Here is a 19,047-nt window from a genome sequence, read left to right on the forward strand (position 1 = left end):
CCACAACCAAAAAGAAGAAGAGCTGCACTACCAGGAGTCCCACATGGACTCCTGTGCAGAAAAGAACACAGAACACACTTGAAAAAGGAGTACAGAACAAGGACAGGGAGACCCTGTCCCTTCCATGCATTTCCAGCATCACAATGTGGTTAAACTGTTTTTCTATGTTGACAGCAAAACACTATCAGGTGCTACAAGATGTATAGCATAGTCACGCATTGCAAAACCAAGACATATATTGGGCCTCATTACACGGGTGGCATTAGGGATTTACCGGTACCGGTAAAATACCAGTACCGGTAAATCCCTACCGCCTTACTACGAGGTCCCTTTGCGGGTTTGGGGATTTAACGCCTGCTTTTTGCAGGTGTTAAAATCCAACCCGCTAAGGGACCTCGGAGCTAATTACGGCACCGCAAAATTGCGGTGCCATAATTAGCGCTTTCCCCATTCCCATAGAGCCCTATGGGGCAGAAATGGGAATGGGGAAGGGCAATGGCAGAAGGGGGATTTACCGCCCCTCCAACCTTGGAATGGGGCGGTAAATCCCCTTTCCGCCAAAGCGGTGCCAGTATTTTACCGGCATGAGCCATGGCGCTAATAGCGCCATGGCTCACCGCCTTCTGTGTAATGAGGCCCATTATCTCCTAGGTATTTGTTAATCTCCAAATCACATTGCTCATGAGATACAAAGAATAGGAGCGACATAATACTATTAGTCATTATTTTTGCAAATATCTCAATATCTTGGTAAAATATATATGGACTATTAAGATGCATGTTATCATGGGTCTTACTGTTCATGAGATATACAACAATGGTGGATTCCAGCGAAGTTGTGGGCAGTGCCCCACCATGGTATGAATCTTAAGATAAATAATATTGTTTCCCTCCTAGCATATGGTCTAAGTTTCTTATGCCTATGTTGGGCTAGCAGGTGTGTTTAATAATGGGCGAAACTCTGTTTTGGCCCGTCCAGTGGCAATGCTGTGTTTTCGACTTTTAGGTTAATTTCGATTTCTCTATCCAGTGATGTAAATTCATGCTAATGTTGATCAGTATGACATGTATGAACGCCTTTTTCAATACTTTGTCTTCCATGTAAATTCTTGTATTAGTACACCAGCAGGGATTATTATATTCGACAACACATGGCTTTCATTATTGAGTGTGGCTTATTAAATCAGAGTATTCAGAATTCACTCAATACTTACTGTTCTTGCCTACATTCTAAACATGCTGTAATCCCTAGTAGCATAAAAGGAAACGCAGCTGGTTACCCCACAATCCTACCTACCACTAAACTTAAGAATTAAGTAGAGCGGTAGCATAAAAGGAGTGGGAAGGAGAAGTAGTGGTGGAGTCCCAATAGTAAACACGCATTTTCAGGATGTGTTCATCCCCATTGACCCATGTCCTACCTCTTTGCAAAGCTGTAGCCTGTCTGTCACAAGCATCATTACTGCCCTTCTCTTATGGAGCTGAGAGCAATCTCTGAAAAAGAGGAGGTGCAAGAAATTGAGAGCCTTGCATGTGAAAACAGAGCACAAAGCTGATAGGAGAGTGCACTAACACAGCACAGTGTGTGTGTGAGAGAGAGAGAGAGAGAGAGAGAGAGAGAGAGAGAGAGAGGGAGAGAGAGAGAGAGAGAGAGAGAGAGAGAGAGAGAAATCACACTCTCCCTTAGATTTTTCACTTTATTCTATGCATCTGCCAATGTGTCAGAGCAATGCATACTCGCGCTTGCTGTTCTTTGAGGGACGGGATAAGGTAGAAGATGTTATGTACATGGACAAATTGCCCCTGCGTTTACCTCCTTTAGCATGTTTTCATCACCTTATGAAGTTAAGTCATGTGAATATTACCATATAGATCTGGAGAAGGATCATTATCAAATGTGATAATTGATTTTCCTTATTCTTAAATTGGGAGTGGGTCCTTAACTTATTTGGGAATGGGCCATGGTCAAGCACAAAGACAGCTGCAGTTAAGACACAGAAGCTTGTCTTCCTTCAAAAAATATGTACATAGATCTCAGAATACAGGGGGACCATTTTTTTTACCATTCATCTCTGACTCTAGATAACAATGCATTCTATAAATAGATAATTAAAAAAGAACAATGTGTCAAAGGTCCATAAATATTTATTTATTTACTTGCTTATTTGTAATACGTTCTGAAGTGCAGACAAGGTCCAAAAAGTCATCAGAGCAATTTAAAGAGAAGTCAGAAAAGTCGTGTGAACTATATCAATCATAACATAGAGAAGAGAACGTTCGAGCGAGGCAGTATCAACCACATAAATGTAGGATACCTATGATAGTACAGCACATATAAAGTATTGTGGCAGCAAGGATACTGTTGCAGGGCTAAGAACAAAAAAAGAGGAATCTTTGCAGGTTTGAGACAACCTGCACGATTCTAATAGACTGGACCTTAAGGCGTAAGCGACATAGTCCTCATCTCTGTCTGTACCATTCTGCCTTCTTTGGTCTTTCCATGCATAAAATTAACAAAAAACACATTCCTTCCCCCTCCATCCCTACGAAAAGAAAAATTGGAATGGATTGATCATCTATAATCACCCCTAAAACAAGCAGGTGAAGAAAGTGCCCATAACCATGCAGCTCAAGCACCCTGGCAAAAAGCAGAGAGAGGATCAAGGCAAGTTAAGCAAAATGTAGTTAAGTTGCACTAACAAAAAAGCCATGAATTTCAATGAAAACACTTTGTTAAAGGGACGCTATGGTTACAAGTAAAACAGAAAAACACTTGAAAATGACCAATGATGGTAAACTAAGAAACCATAACTCACGCCACCTCTGTGCACTGCTAAGACTAACACCCAGGACATCAAAGATGACATCACACATGTCATTGATGACATCACCGATGACATCACATATCTGGGCCACTTATTTTTGTTCACTGACATATCCAAGACACAAGGTTTTGTTCACTGATAGAGACATTTTTGTGAATGCAACAACAGAGAGATGCATGCTTGGTAACCTACATACAACGTATTTCTAGCAAGCTGAATCATTTTAAATATTACAGATCTTTATGTCCTTTCTCGAGCCATGTTTCTGAGATTCAAACATGTGTTCTAAATCAGAATCCCCATTTGTTTGGTGGACATTTGAAAGGAGTATAGGATGTTTCTTAAATAAGAGTAGTGGAAACAGATGTCAACAGGAAGTCTTTGTAAATAAGTGAAATTGATGTCACTACATGGTACTCAGATTTGAAAAGATCTGACCTATACCGCCCCAAGGGATTATTTATTGATATCATTTTTTGATTTAGAATCCACAGTTCCTTGGCTAGGAACGATTTTAAGTGTGGTTTATGTCATCTTTGAATGCACTGTTGTGAAATCTTTTTTCACAGGCCACTTAACAGCCAACAAAAATGCACAGCGTCTTGCTTTAAAGGGATTTTCATTTACAACTTTGAAACTTGGAAAAATAAATCTACCATCTCCCACTGATAATGCTTTAAGATAGTAGTGTAAGTCACTGTTTTGCCTGATGGATCACTGTTTATCACTGTTTATACTATCTACAAAAACCACAATCACACATTTGATCCACTTTGAATGAATGATGTTGGCATATGTGAAAAATGAAGAAAGCATGTTTAAGATAGGTATTATCATAATTCATAATTGTCCATAACCTTTTTTGCATACACGATAAAGTAAAGCCACACACATATTTGTTAACAGGATATTTTAGAATTTCAAAAGATATTAATTTTATATAGATTCAAGCAAGAGTCAGTTTAGAGAAATACAAGTAGGATGACTGAAAACAGTTCTTCAATAAAAATACAATGTTACTTTTTTAGACAGTCAAGTGTTTAAATATATATTTACTAAGCCTAATACATAGTTCAACAAAACTAGGTGGCATCACCTCCCAATGAGTTTTTAATGGGAGGGTTATAATCTGTAAAAAAAAAATCAGTTGCAAGGGGTGGATTTGTTAAGATGTGCTAAAATGTCACAGCATCAGTGTCTTGCATTAACATACCTCACAAGTGGTGTGGTTCATGGTCTATATTTACTCTGTATGTGTTACACTCACCTGGTTCCCACAGGGGCTTCGATCGGACCCGGACAGCTGCAGTCTCCACCAACGTGATGCGTAGTGAAGAGATGACAGTCTGGACTGGCCCGCCTAATCTTGTCTGCTGGACTCGTAGAAGTATTCTCCTGCAAGTGGAGAAAGGGATTTAGCCACCCGTGGACTTTAGTGATGGCCCCCAACAGTTCTCGTTCTCCCCACTAATCACCTCCGATATTCCCTTTTGGTAACCTCACCTTATGTTTATAAATGATGAGCTCTCCATCCTTCATGGCATGCAGGGGCGCGTAGATACCAGTTACTTCACTGGTTTGAAGGTACTGGAGGAGTTCCGCAGGAATATTGACTCCAGTGTCTATAAAGTTCAAAGAGTTCAATATGTCCGATGTTCACTCTTGTTCCATTCCCTCGTTAGGTTGCAGCTGGGTCCAAAAGAATTTTGCCTGGAGGCAGCTGATGGCGTTCAGGTCAGAGTCTGTATTACCAAACACTGTCCGGTAAAAGTTCCATGAGTTTAACTTGCTGTTTTCTCTCCCTTTATAGGTGCAGCATAGGAAGATGCAGCGAATTAAAGAATAATACCTCCGGTGGTAAGGCAGGTAAGCCTATGGTGGCAAAGAGATTTTCCTTGTTGGTTTTCTCGGATCACCTTGTTATTCCTTTTGTTTTCCCCCCAAGTGCTGGGTTGACGAGATGATTGGGCCTTGGCTGTTTTTCAATACTGTAAGTTCCTGTGATCGGTGATTACAGTAATGGTATGCCTGGCACCGAGAAGATAATGCCGCCAAGCCTTGAAGGCGGATTTGATGGCTAACAACTCTTTATCGGTAACCGCATAGTTCAATTCGGGGGCCGAGAATTTTCTGGACCAAAATGCTACTGGATGAAGTTGACCGGTTTCTGGATACTTCTGGGACAGGACAGCCCCCATGGCTAAACTGGATGCATCGGTTTCAACTATGTATGGGAGCTCGCGGCGTGGATGCTTTAAGACAGGTGCCGACGTGAATTTCAATTTCAGTTCTTGGAAGGCTTTTTCAGCCTCTTCGGTCCACAAGAAGCGTTTGTTTTTTTCGCAAAAGTGCTGTGATGGGGTGTACAACATATGAGAAGTCAGGAAGAAATCTGCGGTAGAAATTAGCAAATCCAAGCATGCTTTGAACCCTTTAACTGAACTGGGTGATGGCCACTTGAGAATTGCGTCCACCTTTCGAGAGTCCATTCGGACTCCTTTTGGAGTCAGGATAAATCCAAGGAATTCAACTTCTGTAGCATGAAAAACACATTTTTCCAATTTTGCATATAATTTTTACTGGCGTAGTTTCTCAAGGACTGCACGACCGTGCTTAACATGGTCTGATTCTGAGGAGGAGTACACTAGAATATCGTCTATGTATACGACAACACAGACGTCAATGAGTTCACGAAGGACATCGTTCATAAAATACTGGAAGGCTGCTGGTGCATTGCACAACCCGAAGGGCATCACCTGATATTCTAATAATCCGTACTTGGTACGAAAAGCGGTCTTCCATTTGTCGCCCTTCTTTACGCGTACCAGATGATATGACCCTCAGAGATCTAATTTAGTGTAGATGCAAGCATCCTTTACTTGGTCTAGTAGTTCGGGGATCAGAGGCAATGGATATCGGTTCTTCACTGTGATCTGGTTTAATGCGCGGTAGTCTATGCACGTTCTTAGGTCACCTTCCTTTTTGGGCACGAAGAATAAAGCTGAAGATGCGGGGGACTTAGATGGACGAATGAAGCCATTAGCAAGGTATTGGTGCAAGTATTGTCGTAGGTGACGGTGTTCGGGTTCCGTAAGGGCATAGATTCTACTGCATGGAGGTTGTGCACCGGGTATGAGGTCGATTTGACAATCGTATGATCTATGAGGTGGTAAGGTGTTTGCCTGTTCTTTTTGGAAAACATCCTGGAATTCTTGATATTCCTGAGGTAACTGCATTACTGGATTAGCGACTGTGGCCAGGCTTTTGTTCAAGGTTTTTTCCGGGTAACAGGTGTGTGCACACTCCGGGAAGGTTACTCTCTTCTCTCGCCAATCAATACAAGGATTATGTGTTTCCAACCAAGGTATCCCCAGTATTATTTGGAACTGCGGGGCTTTGATTAAGTCAAACACAATAGTCTCTCGATGCCCATCTTGACCCAACAATGTCATCTCTGTGGTGGCATGAGTTACAGGCCCAGGGGCAATTTCAGTTCCATCGACTGTGGTGATAACATCCGAAGTGGTCTTTTTGCAGAGAGGTAGATTCATCCTAGAAGCCAATTCGTGGTCCACATAGTTTCCCACGGCCCGCTATCAATGTATGCCCTAACTGCGTGCATACGTGATGGCTGCCTTGGATCAATAAGGACCATTGGTATGATTAGGTACAAGGTCTGAGTGTCCTTCTTTAAGCTCGACAAGCGGACCTCTACGCTTGTCAGGCGTGGTCGTTTCCCGAATCAGGCTCTGTTTGATTTCTATCAGCAACTCTGACTACTTTTTTTGATGGTTTTATAGGGCAATCACGTAGAAAATGTCCTGAGGCCCCACAGTACAGACACAACTGCATCTGTCATCTCCTTTCTCTTTCTAAGGGTCCCTTAACCCCCCCGATCTGCATTGGTTCTGATGCATCTGTTCCTTTGGGAGTAACATTAGGTTTAACCAATACCCAATTCTCGAACTTACCTCGATCAGCTTTTCTATTCTGAAGTCAGTGGTCTAGCTGGACCACTAAGTCTATATATTCTGCGCAATCCTGAGGTGGTTCACAACTTGGGCCAAAACATCTTTGAGTTTACCCCGAAGTCCACGATGAAATAATGTAATTCGCTTTACCTCTGGCCATCCGGTTTCCACCACCAACCTATTGAAGGTTGCGATATAAATTAGCAGGTCCTGGTTTCCTTGTCGTAGGGATAGAAGTTCGTTATCCAGGGCCTGTCCCTGTGAATGTCTGGCGAATAATCTTTCCATGCTCAATTGAAAACCCTGAAAATCCCGAAGAAGAGGGTCATCCTGATTGACTAATGGAATTGACCAATCCGCTGCGCTGCCACTAAGGTATGACAGTACAAAGGCTACTTTGGATTGGTCGTTTGGAAAATCTCCTGGTCTGCATAAAAAGTGCAAGCGGCATTGGTTCATGAACACGGCAAACCTTTTCGGGTCCCCAGCAGAGCGTTTGGGTGGAGCTAAAGGAATGCTCCCTGGTAGAACCACTTGCACAGGGCTGCTCGATAAAACGGGGGTTGAATTCCCCCCAAGTCCAGGTAGTGGTGTTTGCCCAGCTTGGTTTTGCAGCAGTTGTCTGGCAAGATCATCAGTGCGCTCCTTTGACACAATCAGTTCTCTCCTGAGGGCATTAGTTTCTTGGCATGCGGAGTGCACTTCTGCTCTAAGTTCTCCTAACAATTGGACTAGTTGGTCGGTTTCTGAGGTCTCCATTACGCCCGGGTGGGGATTTGTAGATGGGCTTTGCATTCTGTTACGCTCACCTGGTTCCCACAGGGGCATCGATCAGACCCAGACAGCTGCGGTCTCCACCAACGTGATGCGTAGTGAGGAGATGACAGTCTGGACTGGTCCGCCTAATCTTGTCTGCTGGACTTGTAGAAGTATTCTCCTGCAAGTGGAGAAAGGGATTTAACCACCCGTGGACTTTAGTGATGGCCCCCCAACAGTTCTCGTTCTCCCCACTAATCACCTCAGATATTCCCTTTTGGTAACCTCACCTTATGTTTTTAAATGATGAGCTCTCCATCCTGCACGGCATGCAGGGGCGCGTAGATACCAGTTACTTCACTGGGTTGAAGGTACTGGAGGAGTTCCGCAGGAATATTGACTCCAGTGTCTATAAAGTTCAAAGAGTTCAATATGTCCGATGTTCACTCTTGTTCCATTCCCTCATTAGGTTGCAGCTGGGTCCCAAAGAATTTTGCCTGGAGGCAGCTGATGGCGTTCAGGTAAGAGTCTGTATTACCTAAAAGTTGCAAGAGTTTAACTTGCTGTTTTCTCTCCCTTTATAGGTGTGCCATAGGAAGATGCAGCGAATTAAAGAATAATACCTCCGGTAGTAAATCAGGTAAGCCTATGGTGGCAAAGAGATTGTCCTTGTTGGTTTTCTCGGCTCACCTTGTTATTCCTTTTGTTTTCCCCCAGGTGCTGGGTTTCGATGAAGAAAATGATGGAGGCAGCGCCGATTCGGAAGATGCGATGGACTGGTGAGAATAACGCGGCGCTGCTGCTGGCGAAGCGGCGCGTGCTGAAATAATGTCCTTTCCAGGCTCGGAGATGTGCTGGGTCCGGAATCAGGTAAGGAATCAAATAATGTCTGTGATCTAACCTCTTCTCCTTTCTTTGCTTTTTGTCTAGGAGCTCCGGATTCGAGGCGGGTGTGGCAGAAGACTGGATGCTGACTTGCAGACACAGTGAGCGTCACGCTGCTGGATGCAGAATAACGCAAAGCATGGGCTGCTGTTCGGGCGTGGTTTAAATAGCCTGCAAAGTAGTCCCAGGTAAGAAGTTCCCCAGAACCACACCTGAGTGAAAAATAGTCCCTGTAATGAAATAGTCCCATCCAGGCCTCACGTTGGCTTGGACTCATTTGCAGCATGGTCTGCATAAGGTAAGTAAAGTCTTTGAGCCTGGCGCCTATGGCGCCAGGACTGATTTCTATGATGAGCCTGGTGCCTAAGGCACCAGGACTGAATCCAAACAGCCCCCAGCCGGGGCTGTTGGGGTTTTAATGAGTATCTGGATGCCTCCTCCCGGGGCTGATGGACTCGATCCGGATGCCCAGAGGTAGGCATCATGACAGTATGTGAATTCGAAAAGACAATCTGTTGCAGAGAGTGGCAGTCCTCCAGTCTCCCTTCTGTTTAGTCTGCTTTCTCTGTCTACCTTTACCTGAAGGAGGTGCTACACCATAAAACCTCGGACCTACCGCGGAGCGGACGCGGAGTGGCGGAGAGTGGCAGTCCTGCAGTCTCCCTTCTGTTTGGTCTACTTTCTCTGTCTACCTTTACCTGAAGGAGGAGCTACACCATAAAACCTCGGACCTTCCGCGACGCGGACGCGGAGTGGCGGAGAGTGGCAGTCCTGCAGTCTCCCTTCTGTTTGGTCTGCTTTCTCTGTCTACCTTTACCTGAAGGAGGAGCTACACCATAAAACCTCGGACCTACCGCGGAGTGGACGCGGAGTGGCGGAGAGTGGCAGTCCTGCATTCTCCCTTCTGTTTGGTCTGCTTTCTCTGTCTACCTTTACCTGAAGGAGGAGCTTCACCATAAAACTTCGGACCTACTGCGGAGCGGACGCGGAGTGGCGGAGAGCGGCAGTCCTGCAGTCTCCCTTCTGTTTGGTCTGCTTTCTCTGTCTACCTTTACCTGAAGGAGGAGCTACACCATAAAACCTCGGATCTACCGAGGAGCGGACGCAGAATGGCGGAGAGTGGCAGTCCTGCAGTCTTCCTTCTGTTTGGTCTGCTTTCTCTGTCTACCTTTACCTGAAGGAGGAGCTACACCATAAAACCGCAGACCTACCGCAGAGCGGGTGCAGAGTGGCGGAGAGTGGCAGTCCTGCAGTCATGGCTGGCATGACTGACATGACTGGACTGACTGCCCCCCCATACCCCTCAAGAGGATGAAAATGGACGTTTGAAAAGCCTGCGACCTCGCCCACAATGCAGCAAACCCCTTCAAGATGAACTTCAAAAATTGCCAAGCAGTTTAGCACCCTTCACTAAATTAGCTAAACCCACTGCTAAAACTACTGGAAACAAAGGGGGAAAGAAAGTCTTCAAATTATCCACATGGACTTCTACCAAATGCATGTAGTCCACATCAAACGGCTCGCAACCCTTTATTGATCCTTTCCTGAAACCAACAGATGAGTTGGAAACATCAGTTACGAACACTGAACAAACAAATACAGACTCTATTTTCAGACCGGCAAACATGACCCCAGCCGCCAAGTCTCTCCCCGCTCGCTTACCGGCTCACCCCGGATGGGTTCTGTGTTTGCAGTTGAGGAGAAGACCTCTCGTGGGTCCGGATCCGGATCTTGCCGTCTGAAATCACCAACGGAGACCACAGCGGTCCCTCTAGCACCACTGATCCCCTCCGTCTGTCCTGGTACGAGGCCCCCGCGGGGTTCGGCTCATGAGGCCACCGAAGACTCGTGACTGCCCCGATCCGCAGCCACAGAGCCAGTAGGCGATGGTATGCCTGCAGTCCCTCGCGTCGTCTATGCCCTCATACATGCAGACGGTGGGGGAGTGGTGCTGCCGCAGCTGCGTGTGAACGGAGGGGAGACGCCCGGGCTGGAGCCAGTAGCCTCTACCGTGGACTGTCAACTGCACGTCCCGCCAGAGGCGTCATCGGAGCAGGAGCGGCCGGAAACCTTTGAAGATCCTGCCACCAGCCTCCCGGAAGCGCAGCTAAGCCAAAGCACAAAATCAAGCTCAACCAACCCAAAAAAACGCCCACGCCAAACGCAATCGATGTCCAAAAGAAAAAGACATCTTAAAAGCAACACCACTAAACAAAATAAGGAAAAAATACAAAAAAAACACTGCTAATCTAAAAGTAAGCAATTACAAAGGAACATCCTCAAATGAGAAAAACATAGGAGCAAAACTCTCGCCATTATCTACACTGACAAAGTTCTTCCAAAAGAAAAAACAAAGTGGCGAAAGCTGCACAAGTAGCCCATATGAGCTTACGGACATCAAATTATTGGATGCTGTCCAGGAACTCCAACCACTCATCGAGCACAGGAAAACCGATAAAAATGAAAAGATTACATCAACCCCCTCAAAAACCAACCAACTGCTCAAGGGAAAGAAAACCCTCAAACCTATTGATGTAGAAAGTGGTTATATACCAGACAAACCTATTTCCATAGTGATTCCGGATGACTTAATCTTCGGCCAAATTCCACCTTCACCTCAAATCCTAACCCCCTCACTACCTCCATCGACCACCCCGCATACTCAACCAACAAATGAGCCACAACATGCCACGGAGCCTGGGGCCGCGCCACCTGTTCCTCAACGCAAGAAACAAACAGCTATTTCGATCTCCCCTCCAATGTCATCACTACTCTACTTAACCCTACAGGATGAAATCACCTCACCCCCTTCATCCCTAATCGAGCAGCAGAACCTTAACCAACAGGAGATAGAAAAACAACCAGAAGCCAACAAAACCAGTCACACAAATCACCTGCCCCAAGAACTTAAAGAAAAGAGAAAATCATTCCACGCCCATGACCCGCGCAATGACAGATCGAGCTTCTACATCCCTTCCACCCCAACTCATGGTCAATCCAGAAAACCATCCACATCTACAAGTGAAACAACCTCAAAGAAACCGGACTTACTGTCATATATGTCAGCATTAGCTATCGCCTTGGTTCCTTTCACCAAGCTCTACGAATCTCTCCACGACACACTGAAAGACCACACAGTACTTCAATCCTGATACACACTAAACTTATTTTTCTTGAAGCCTACATCACAGCCCAAAAAGATACACCGAAAATTCCTTGTACAAGCTTGGTCGACATAAATGCACGCCTCCAGAAAACAGAAGTGACCATGAGCCTTCTAGAAAAACGATCATCAGCAAATGGAACAGTTAATCAACCCAACGTCGCTGCACCAACGATCGATTACAGCTGAAAATGTACACAAAAATATCGAAGCTGAAAAAAAGATTTCAATTCCTCCAAAATTTCAACAGTCATCATCACAGCTTACAAACGGATCAATCACCAACATTGCCCTCATAATTGATGACAAAGAAAAGAAAAGCAAAGCAGCAAAAGACTCAACGGAACAACCTTACTCAATCTTTGACCTAATTAGACCCAAAAGCTTAAACACCCCCTCTACCTCTGGCACCTCAAATAAAACACTTCTGACAACAAAACTCAATTCCAACCTGGCCGCTAAATCTATTGCATTACTTACAAGCCAACAGACCTTTCAAAACAAACCACGACAACACACTGAAAACCAAATGAGCTCCAGGTCCTCAGCTACAACCCAGGTTGCTAGGAGCTCTCCAAAAACCATTTAGGACTCCGTACTAAACTCTGATTTAATGGATCTGACAGAGCACCTGGATATTACTCCCGACTCGGGCACCCCATCTCATCAACAAGAAAATAATAAAACCATTCTTTCCAAATTAGACTCGCAATCCAAGACCGAAGCGAGCCACATCAACACCAACAAAAAATTATAAGAAGACTCATCGATTTTTCTAACACTTGAAGAACGCAGAAAAAAGAGCGAACGCTCAACGCTAAACAAACAAAAAACAGAAATAAACATGCAAACCAGAAGCGTCAAATTGAAGGTTGACCAGAAAAAACGTAAACCAAGAGTAGAAAGAGGAAACAGTGTCCAACCAGAGCGCACAAACAAATCGGATAGACTAACCACAAAATACTTGCATGATCCCTCACGCCGAAGTCGCGAACGAAGAAAGAGCTCAAGAGAACCCACCGTCTACACTCCACGACCCAAATACCCTACACCCAACTCACAACACGCTAAATTTTAAAATTCTATGGAAAAATGGGTACTGGAGCTGGAACAAACGAAAGACAACGAAGATTAAATCATATTAAACAGAAGGGGAGTCCTGACCTTGATACATCTCATCCCAAAATTGACCCAAATCACAACAGATGATCTGAGGATTGTTGAACCGAGTCACTATCACGGAAGAGCTAGATGCCAACTCCATATCACTTCAAGAAGGATTAAAAACAAGCTTATAGACCAAGAAAGAGACTTTAGATCTCTGGGATATCACCTCTCACAGCAGAAAAATATCTCTGAATGTTCAAATTTCAAAACCACTGAATCGACACAAAAAAAGTGCTCAAAAAACAACAAAAACGGTCTCCACTCAAGACCAAAACACAAGGCAAACTCAGGCCCCTACGAACACAGACACTCACAGCAAGAACATTCAGACTCTGCATATCAAAACCCAAACACCCCACCATCGACACAAACCAAAGTTCCACTGCAATCAACCCAAACCTTAACTAAGCTCGACGATGATTCCAAAGAAGAGCAGGATCCAAAAATACCAACACTAGAACAACCACCAACACTCAATACAAAAAAATCGACCTCAACTGACTTCTCGGCATGGCTCCCAAATGCTCTTGCAATGCATCGATCAAAGTAGCAACTCATGAAAAGATCAACTCTGCGAGACTCGACGAATACTCAAAAAAGCCCACCTCACGATCTTCGACTCGGATCATGGAACACTAGAGGATTCAAGCACCTAACCTCACCCAGCGACGTCAACCTAGGATCAGTCGATCTGTGGTGCTTCCAGGAAACCTGGCTGACTAAAACTCCATCTCTTGACGGCTTTGACCTCCGCTTAGCACCAGCATCAAAACCCCCGATTGGTCGTCCGTCCTCGGGCTTGCTTACCGCATGCCGCATCAACAGTGGCCTGTCTATAACAAGTACTGTCGTCTCAAACTACTCACTGCTAGCACTATTACTAACATGGAAACAGTCTTCTCCAAATGGGGTACCTCAACATCAAATCCCAGTGGCGATACTAAATGTCTATTGGAACCCAGCTGCAATCGACCAAAAAAACTTCTTGACCCTAATAGAAACCACAGTCGATGAAATACGAACCACCTACAATACGTTCCACAATTTAATATGTGGCGACCTAAATGCCAAATGTAACCAGAACTCTACCAAAGAAAAAACACCAAGCGAACGACGAGGTGAAGCGTGGACTAAATTGATGAACTCGAGACATTTGCACAACTTGGACATAGCTTATAAAAGCAACTCCCGCCTTCCAACATGGGCAAATAACAAATCAACGTCAACTATTGATTACACTTTTGTGTCTGAACCTATCTTACACCTAACAACCTCCTTTGACGTCCATCAAACTACATCTAGCGATCACAATATTTTGCTAACTACATGGAAATCATCACATACAAACCTGGACAAGATGGAGTTTGGTCTTGAACAAAACAACCAAAAAAAACAGATTGCGGCTTTCGGCACAAAACATAAGAGATCTAACGAATCGCTATGCAAACACAAACGAGACACCGGAATCGGAGACCACAGACTATACCCCCTTGCTGATTTCATACAAGACGCAGAAAGGAAACTACAACAAACACTCTCAAGCTCCCATCCATTCATATGATAAAATCCTGGTCGAGAGACGTTGCGCCTTTAGGAAAGCCAAAAGATCCACAGCAACTCTTCCTATGAACAAAAGAGCTATAGCTATTAAAGACCTAACAAGAGATTACAAAACTTGGGTAAGAAGACACAGATGGACCCTACACCAGCAAGATGCTGAAGCTATGCTCAAATCATCTTTTGGCTCAAATCCATTTGCTCAAACAACTCGAAAGAATTTTGGTCGCTGCTTAACAAAACATCCCCAACCAGCGGCCAAGAAATCACAAATTCAATCGATGAACTCACTTGGGCGGCTCACTTCAAATCACTTTTTGAACTACCAGACACCTCATCAGAATATACGGCTCTGCACCCATCGACGATTGAGGTGAAAATGCCTAAGCAAACTAATACCTGGACAAAGCTGGATGATTTAGATGATATCAGTGACATCATCAAAAAACTGAACAAATCTCGAGCATCCTGTCGAATGGGCTAAATTTATAAGAACTGGATTTACAAGATGCATGACTGCAAAATCTATCCCCCCTACATGGCAGTCCGCAATAGTGGTCCCGATCTATAAGAAAGGCGACAAGCAGGATCCTCCAACTATCGACCTATCGCCTTACTTGACCCCATAGGAAAAGTCTTTGGCTCCCTCCTCTTGAAAAAACTTCAATCTGGGCCATACACGCCCCTTGCAATGACAACTTCCAAGCGGGCTTCAAAAAAATGCTTGGAACAACGATCAACATCCTACTTCTGACCATCTTAAAAAACAAAGTAAAAAAAGGGTACCCAAAAGGGTACACAGCCTTTATAGACTTCTCCAAAGCATTTGACAAAGTCGATCGCTCTAGACTCTGGCAGAAATTATCCCCCTAGGGCTTCCCAAACGACATCCTAAATCCAATCAAAGCTCTTCACATGGACACTAACATCAAAGTGAGACTAAACCATCAAGGCAGTCTATTTTCCCGAATTAAAACAAAGAGAGGAGTAAAACAAGGCTGTCCATTGGCACCGGCCCTCTTTATCTCCTATATGGGAGATTATCAATACTCTGAAAATCTGATCAGATCTTTTCCACCGAGAATAGGACAAACAAGCATCAGCAGACTGCTTTACGCGGATGATCTAATCTTATTGGACCTAACACCTATAGGCTTACAACACCAACTCACCAATTTACAACTTTTCTGTAATGAAAACAACCTAGAAATTAACACAGACAAAACGAAAATCATGGTGATGGAGCGCTCAGCCAAAACACAAGTCAAACCAAATTGGTTCCTGGAAAAAGCAAAAATTGAAAAAGTAAAGAGCTTCAAATATCTCGGCGTAACATTAGACAACTCATCAAAAGACACGGCCATGCAAGAATCTCTGTTCGACAAAGTCCGAAGTTTAGCAACTACAGGCAAAGCAATAGACAGCAAATTTGGAAAATTCTCTACCATTCCATTACTGAACTTTTACAAACAAAAAGTGGTCCCTAGTCTAACATACGGATCAGAAGCTATGCCATGCCTGCCAAAGACTCTTTGGCCAAAACTGGAAGCAAATTTCTGGAGGACGAGTCTCAATCTACCAGATTCAACCCCAATTATACTGATACCACGAGAACTCAGTTTGCTTTCTCTTCAAGGCACTGTGGACTGCAACACTCTGATGCTCTATAGGAAATGCATCCTTCCTAACTCCTCCTTCCTCCACGAGCTAGTGCACAAAGAAATTTTAGACGGAAACTGTCAAATCTTAAACCAATGGAAAGAAGAAAATCTGGCTCTACTAAATACCATCGAGTACACAGAAGAGACCTGATCAATAACCCCACAAGAATAACCAAAAAAATGAAAGCAATGGATTGGATACATACCTTGGATGCAGCGGCCGAATACAAGCTTGTCTCCCACCTACCCTCATCATGGAAAAAACGAGACGACCTCCAGAACTACATCAAACAATTTCCGAGCAGAGCGGCACGCAATCTTATTATGAGAGCAAGACTAAACCTTTTAGACACAAACGAAATCCGTCATATAAGAAATCAATCGCCGAACAATACCTGCAGATTTTGTTCAAAAGAGAAAGAGACTGTTCGCCATCTTTTACTGGCTTGCCCAAACCTGACAGATATTCGGCATCCTTACATGAAATACATCTGCCAATATTGAACAATAACTGATGAAGACACATGGTGGAAAAGAATGATTAGTGGTGACCGTACATCATGGCAATTAGCAACTTTCAAGATCCTCTACGCCATAACTGAGAAATTTGCCTTAGAAAGCAAAGCAAAATAAATCTTCTGTATTGGCATGGACGTCTTATTACAAACAGCAGTAAACAAAAAAAAACTAGCGACTTAAGACTTAAAGCTAAGAGACTAAATGTGACTAAACATGAGGAAAAGCACTGAAAACGTTGTAAAAATAAATTTTTGATTAAATACTCAAATAAATAAATAAATAAAAAAAAGACAATCAGGAAGTCAGCCAGTATTACAGGAAAGGACAATTAATTTCCTCGAGAAGGAGGAAAGAGGACAAGTTCTGACGGTGGAACACATAAGCCATTTTGGAAGTCCCTTAAATATAGAAATATAATCAGCTTGAATCCAGTGATGAGAAGGAGATCCTGAGTACCTACAGCTGTATTTGCTTCCTGTTTGCTCTCATCATGTTCCAGGAATTGAAGAGGGGTTTCCCCAGAGAGTTACCCACATTGCCAAGTCTGTGCAGCACCCGGATGTGCTGTATCTGCCAAAGAAGTGCACAGGTGCACTGAGGCCCCTCCATAATGTTTAAAAGATACATCCTCAAAGAATCTACAATCATGCATGGAATTCCCACCTCTGTTAATTTGAAAGTAGTTAATCAACTTCCCCGTTAATTGCAGAGGCAAGAGTTGGTATAGATATGTGATTTTGATAATCTTTTGGCATCACGCATTTAGAGTTGAATTACAAGGCATCTTTCTCTGTGAACGCCTTAGTCAAGTGAAAGCTGTTAATGAAGATAGTGTGCATAGTCAGTAGAAGGTGTAGAGTGTGAGTGGGGAAATCACATTTGAATTCATGTATTTCATATTAAATTAAAATAAATGATTATAACACATTGTTTTGCTTCTTGTCTCAAAGAGTGCAAAGGGGATTGTTGTCTCTGAGTACACTGTGGTTGCCAAAATCTATAAAAAATACATGAAATCATTAATTGTGCAACCCTCATTTAGGAGTGATCATTACATTTACCTGAAAAAGTTGCTACTTCCTTACATTTTATTTTACCTCTGTCCCACTTTCCAACAACTGACAATGAGTGATTCCCTAATGAAGCATATTTATCCGGCATTTGCTTGTCATCCTCTCACAACACCTCCTCATCCCAAATTGACCCATTCCAATATGGGCAATAATATGCATAATTCAACACTATCATACAACTCTGTTTTAATGTGCCTTAAATGAACAAGTACATAAACTGATATTTGTTAAGACAAACACAAATATCACAAATCACAGAAGTAAAGTAGTAACATATAGAAAGGCATACGTGACTAACAATACACATCTGAATGAAACATGTTTGGGGAAAATATATTTACAAGTCAACTATACAGAAAGAAAACATGTTTGGGTTAGAACAAAAGAGGAGGAAACTATGGTGGAGAAGAGGAAACATAGAGAGTCACTGAACACATCTGAATGTGATAGGTTAAAGATAATTGGACTCGAAATGAAATATTGCATCTGGATTAAACTGCAGTGATAAAGCAACCATGATGCAATGTCAAAGGGAAATTGTTCTATTTATCAGTTGATACCACAGCATTTTCTTGTTCATAGAATTGCTGCTGTCATCACACTCTTCAAATCTCAGACCGGTTTCTTAGGCTGCTCCTTCTATTGCTGATAACAGGTGTTATCTTCGCTGTGATGCTATTATTTTCACATCTGCCTCTTAGTTGCAATCTAACACAGCCTTAGTTGCCCTGTATTACTATCAAAAGGTATCAGATTCCCTTCCTATGACTGTGTCTATGGATCGGTTTTTAAGTGAATCATTTTGTTTGAGTATGTTTAAAACAATTGCTAGAAATTACAAACTGTAAAGAGTGATACATAAGTATAAGCTTCTGGAAAGTAATTTGCAACCTTTCAATTTGATGCAATTAGAGAGCACTTCAGTGCATATCAAAGGCGAAACAGTCTGCTTGGGTTGCAAATAAATGTAGTCAATTGAATTTCTGCAATTCACAAGTTAATTCTTCTTAAAATGCTGGCACACAAAAACTAACTGCAATTTGCTTTGGAAATTACCGTAAACAGATAATAACCTCAGAAGCTCAAATGAAATACTCTACTCTTTACAGTATGCAGCAATTGAATTATTGGCTGCTGGCTGTTTTCACAGCTATATGACTTGAGCATTAATTTCACATCGCTCTAAAGTGAGGGACTTCTTAATTAGTGAGAGGAGTTTGGAGAAATAGGACATTAGTAATGCTTTAGCATGACTGTCAGCAGGAAACATAGCTGTGATGGCTAAGCATCTTTTATAAATTGCACAATATCGAGAATTGCACATGAGCAGCAAGTTCTATTGATTTTTAATTTCTTCACTTTTGCAGAGACTATTGTATGAGCGTAATTCTTTTTCATTTTAACAAGCGTTGCACAATCAACCTAATTTGTCAAACAACAACCAATTTCTCACATCATCAATTTAATTAA

The sequence above is a fragment of the Ambystoma mexicanum genome, chromosome 10, assembly GCF_040938575.1.
Source record: "Ambystoma mexicanum isolate Mex_15411 chromosome 10, UKY_AmexF1_1, whole genome shotgun sequence".
Classification (NCBI taxonomy): Eukaryota; Metazoa; Chordata; class Amphibia; order Caudata; family Ambystomatidae; genus Ambystoma; species Ambystoma mexicanum.